The sequence below is a fragment of the Rutidosis leptorrhynchoides genome, chromosome 1, assembly GCF_046630445.1.
Source record: "Rutidosis leptorrhynchoides isolate AG116_Rl617_1_P2 chromosome 1, CSIRO_AGI_Rlap_v1, whole genome shotgun sequence".
Classification (NCBI taxonomy): Eukaryota; Viridiplantae; Streptophyta; class Magnoliopsida; order Asterales; family Asteraceae; genus Rutidosis; species Rutidosis leptorrhynchoides.
Genome location: NC_092333.1, coordinates 7,008,116 through 7,013,952, shown reverse-complemented (window position 1 = coordinate 7,013,952; position 5,837 = coordinate 7,008,116). Strand labels below are relative to the sequence as shown.

Sequence of the window (5,837 nt, the reverse complement as noted above, 5' to 3'; positions counted from 1 at the left end):
CCATAATCAACTTGCATATCCGTGACTTTTTCTTTAAGCCATTGGTCGGCTTCTTCCGTAATATCCCAAAATTCAACTAGTTTCGCCTTTTCTTTAGGCGACAGATTGGATACTAACCGGTTATATAACCTAAAGTTTCCCTTGCTTCTAGCATCGCGAATTCGTTTAATAAGTTTCTTCATTGAACTGTTAATAACGGGGTCATTTAATTTCGTATCAACAACGGGGTTCTTTGTTATCATGTCATCATTAGATGTTACTTCATTTTCCCCACACTTAGGCGTTTTATTATTATTAAGCACTACCGTTGGAGTTGGTAAAACAACATGGTTCTTACCAATCATTTTTTCTGGTTCAACGGTCTTGGTTGGTGGAGATTTAGACTTTCGAATCATAAAGGTGATTGATTTGTTACCACTTTTAAGTGTCATTCTTCCATTTCCTACATCAAATAACGCCCCGGTGGACGCAAAGAATGGTCGACCTAAAATTAGAGGAATGTTTGGGTCCTCTTCTATGTTAATGACAATGAATTCGACTAGAAAGGTTAAATTGCCTACTTGAACGGGTAGGTTGTCAACAATTCCAACTGGGTGTTTAATGGTTTGATCAAAGAGTCGAACACTCATATCCGTTGGACTTAACTTACCTACTCCTAATCTCTTATATAATGAAAGAGGCATAACACTTACACTTGCACCTAAATCTGCTAGTGCATCATACATGACACAATCACTAAGTAGACAAGGAACAATAAATTCACCCGGATCACCTACCCTAGGTGGAGGTTTTGGTGGAACTGTATTCACCGGGTTTACTTCTACGGCTTTTGTTTCTTGTACTTTCTTATTCTTATTCTTATTCTTCTTTCCAGAAGTATCACAATCTTTATTACTTATTACTTGCTCATACTCAACTCCTTTTCTTGGAAACGGGATGGGTGGTCTGTATGGTGCCACCACTGGCTTTACATACTCGGGTGGTGGTGGTGGTGTAACTTCTTCATTGTTACTTACATCTAAAACTTTCCCATCTTCTGGTATTGGTTTTTCAGAATTTGTTGATACCATATTAACATTCTCTTTCCGAGGATTTACTTCAGTATTACTCGGTAGCTTTCCTTGTTCCCTCTCACTCATCATGCTAGCAAGAGTACCTACGTGTTTTTCTAGATTCAAAATGGAAGCTTGTTGAGTTCTTAATGACTGATCAAATCTCTCGTTCGTTTGGGTTTGAGTTTCAATAAATTGTGTTTGAGATTCAACTAGCTTGAATACCACGTCTTCCATATTTGACTTTTTCTCTTCGGTTTGTTGTTGTGGTTTATATAAGCCAGGTCTTTGTTGATTGAAAGTGTTGTTTTGAGTTGGTTGGTTATTCGGACCTTGTTGGTTATACCAGTTATTTTCGGGTCCTTTTGGATTGTAAAGAATGTTTTGATTTCGATTTAAGTTTAGCCTTGGCGGTTGATAATTATTTTGATAATTATTTCCAGGCCTTTGGTTCATATAGGAAACATTCTCTCGTTGTTCCAATGTTGGTTCAATGTGACAATCTTTCAATAAGTGTGGTCCACCGCATAGCTCACAACTGATTCGTATTGCGTGAATATCTTTATTCATCTTTTCCATTCGTCTTTCGAAAGCATCTATTTTTGCGGAAACGGAATCAAAGTCATGGCTAGAATCGGCTCTAGCCACTTTAGATGAACGAAAAATATCTTTTTCTTGGTGCCACTCATGCGAGTGGGAGGCTGTGTTATCAATAATTTTGTAAGCTTCAGTTGCGGTTTTCTTCATAATGGAACCACCAGCTGTTATGTCGATGTCTTTTCGTGTAGCAACGTTGACACCTTGGTAGAATATTTGTACTATTTGGTAAGTGTCTAAACCGTGTTGAGGACATCCTCTCAACATCCTTCCGAATCTTGTCCACGCCTCATATAATGTTTCATTTGGCTTTTGTGTGAACGTAACAATTTCTCCTTGAAGTCTCACGGCTTTAGATGCCGGAAAGAATCTTTGAAGAAATTTTTCAACTAAGACATCCCATGTGTCAATCGCCCCTTCAGGTAACGATTCTAACCAATCTTTGGCTTCTCCCTTTAAAGTCCAGGGAAACAACATGAGATATATCTGTTCATCCTCCACTTCTCGGATTTTGAATAGTGTACAGATCCTATTAAAGGTACGAAGATGTTCGTTGGGATCTTCTTTTGGCGTACCACTATATTGGCACTGATTAGTTACCATATGTAGAATTTGTCCTTTGATTTCATAATCTGGAGCATTAACTTCTGGCTTAATAATGGCGTGACCTTGGCCCGTGCGTTTAGCTCTCATTCGATCTTCCATACTTAGAGGTTCCGTTACTTCCATAATTGAATTCGTTGAATACGAATCACTAGAGGACTCTGATTTAACGGTTTGTGGTTCAGGATCTTGGAATTGTCCTTGAATATCCTCCAGTTTCTTAGTTGTGAAATCGGGTTCAAAAGATGGATTGTCGAAAATTTGAATTGGAGTATTTGTTCGACTGGATGATGATTCTAAAGAAAAATCAACGGCGACAATATTTGCTAAATGTCTTGATCGAGTTACAGGTGGTGAACGTATGAAAGGTGGTGAACGTTTTGCTCGGTGCATTCACAGAATATCCTAGTAGTTATAAAAAAAATAAGAAAAACTTATATAAGTTGTCCAATTAATAGACTTTTCTGATTTTGCCCACGTTTCGAATAGCCAAAAGATGTAGCAGGTAGCCAGGACCCTTTAAATCGGAAGCCCACAACTAGCCACTAACAAATCCAGCTATTACTACGAACCAGAAAAATGTCAACGTCTATTAACTTAACCGCTTAAATAATTTTTCTTTCCGTTTGAAGAATTAGATAAGAAGTAGAAAAAAAATTCTATATCCTATAACTAGAGCGTCGAGAAATAAGAAAGAAAAAGATTGCGCGTCGAAAAGTGTCGAAAAATAAAAAAATTGAAAAATAGGCGTCGAAAAATAAAAATAAGAAAGTAGCGCGAAAAACGGCGTCGCAAAACTCTAAAGCACCTAAATCTTAGTCTAAGGAATAAGCACTTAAGGGATTTTACGGCAAACCTAAAAATTCTAGAAATAAAAATAACTATGCAAAACTAAACTTAATACTAAAAATTGTAACTATAGTCTAAAAATCTAAAGGTAATAAAACTTAAAAAAAAAATTATTATTTATTATTTTAAAAAAAAAAAATTTTTTTTAAAAATTTTTTTTTTTAAAAAAAAAAACGAAAATTTTTTTTTTACAAATTTTTTTTTTTTTTTTTTAAAAACGAATTTTTTTTCTTAAAAAAAACGTTTTTTTTTTACAACTTTTTTTTTTCCTTACAATTTAATAATTTTTTTATAATTATTATTTTTTTTCAAAACTTTTTTTTTTAATTCATTTACTATTCATGAATAGTAAATGAAAAGAAATTAATTAATTTACTATTCACATGAAAGCGACATGATAGAAATTATTAATTACAATTTACATAATATACCCCTGAAGTATTTAATAAATACGACTTTTTAAAACTTTTACGATTCAAAATATATTCTAAAATATTATTATATTATTATATTCTATTTCAATATTATTATATTATTATATTCTATTTCAATATTATTATATTATTATATTTTATTTCAATATTATTATAATTAAAAATATAGCGTTTTAGCGCTCCCCGGCAGCGGCGCCAAAAACTTGATGATGTAGCGTGAGGGTACGAAATAGTATTATTTTTACTAGGAAATACTACAAAATATGACACAAGTTTTATTAATTTACGGATGGGATATACCTAAACCTTGCTACAACACTATAGGCAGTGTACCTAATCGTAGAGTAGTGTAGTTTTTAGTAAGTCCGGTTCGTTCCACAGGGAGCTAATGATTACGTACTATATTTTTATAAAACTATATTTATGTAAATATATATATATATAAGTAGTAATATTATTATAAAAGGGGGGTTTTTACCGTTTAATGACCGGTTTGTCGATTTTATATTTTTAAGCGTAAAGATAAATGACAATAATTAAAGTGCGTAAAATAAATAAATGACGATAAATAAAATAACAATAAATAAAATTGCGATAGAATATGAAATAAAAGGATTATGCTTATTTAAACTTCCGTAATCATGATGTTTGACGTTTTGATTTTAATTAATTGTTACTCGGGTTAATTGTCCTTTGTCATGGTTTATTTGATACCTATCTGGTTTTTATCCATAATAGTCCATCGGTCATAAATATAAAGTGCGAGTGTCCTCGTCAAATTACCCTTATACCCGAAGTCAAATATTCCAACTAATTAAGGATTTAAACTGTGACGCAGTTATCACTTCTGTCAACAATTACACCAGTTATCACTGTATGTAATCTACCCCTGTTTTGATTAGATATGAATATTAATTTACCCACTTGATCAGTTTGAATAATCAATTACCCAACCCGAATAATTAATTAAATGATTATAATAGATTCCATATGAACGTCACTAAATAGGACAACCATAATCATTATTAATTATTAGGATAATTAATTTGAAGATAGGTTCGACAGACTCCAATGAGTTGTCACTCAATTAGACAATACCCCCCCCCCATCTATTAATAGTCAATAGTCCAATTTCCACAAGTGTCGGTCTTTTGCCCAAACCTTAATTATGGTACAAAGCCCAATTACCCAATTTTAGTAATTAGCCCAACATCATGATTACTTCGTTTTAAATAAGCATAATAATAACTTAGCTACGAGACATTAATATAAAAAGGTTGAACATAACTTACAATGATTAAAAATAGCGTAGCGTTACACGGACAGAATTTCGACTTACACACTCAAACGATCTCTATCATAAATCTTATTATTATCATAATTTAAAATTAAAATTAAGATTATTGTTATATCTTATTAAGTTAACATTATGATAGAGATATAGAATATAGATATTGATAATTGATATAGATATTTGATCGGATAAAAAAAAGATAGAAAAATTCTTCCTCTTTTCATCGAACGTAATATAGCCTTTTATAGGCAAAATTAGAAATTGATTTTTCATTTACGACCCCTGAACTATGCTCAATTAACAACTTTTTATTATTTAATATTATTCTTATTATGAATTATTTAAATATTATATTTTATTCTTGTGCATAGTTGACTCGTAATTTTTACACCGTTGCGTCGAGCGTTGAGAGTTGGTTCATGTCCTGGTTCCGGATTTTCGAACGTCCTTTCGTACAATTTTATATCTTGTACTTTGCGTTTTGTAACTTGTACTCTTGTCATTTTTAGACGTTCTTCATCAATAATTTGAACCTTTTTGATTGTATCTTGTACTTTTGAGCTTTTTGGACCTTTGTGTCTTCAATTCGTCGTTTTCGCCTTTTGTCTTCGCACTTATTTAAAATAAACGAATATTACTTGAAAATGGAACAATTGCAACTAAAATCTTGTCTTTCTTGGGGGATTTTGCTATGAAATATATGTTCCTTTTTAGCCTTATCAATGGCCTAAATGGCCAGGAGTTTGATGATAAAGAATGGGGTATTGGGAACGCTCGATAGAAAATTTGGTGCTGAAAAACGGATTGAGCAAACCATGAAGGAGACCGTGGACAAATCACAAGGATTAAACCTGTAATCAAAGAATCTAGATGATTCGATTTCTGATGAAAATCACAAAAGATCTCCTTACGCATTCTAAATCCTTACAGAAGAATTTTTCTCGTTATCATTTGATCTTAGAAAATTCTAAGATATCATCGTATCTTTCGTTATAAATATCCTCCATA

General features: G+C 32.5%; 1 non-coding gene across 1 annotated transcript; it reads left to right on the top strand.

The window, feature by feature from the left end:
• Positions 1 to 1,887: 1,887 nt before the first annotated feature.
• On the top strand, positions 1,888 to 1,994 carry LOC139887296 (small nucleolar RNA R71). The gene has a single exon (XR_011773133.1). It is a non-coding gene; the product is annotated as a small nucleolar RNA R71 (small nucleolar RNA).
• Positions 1,995 to 5,837: the final 3,843 nt, after the last annotated feature.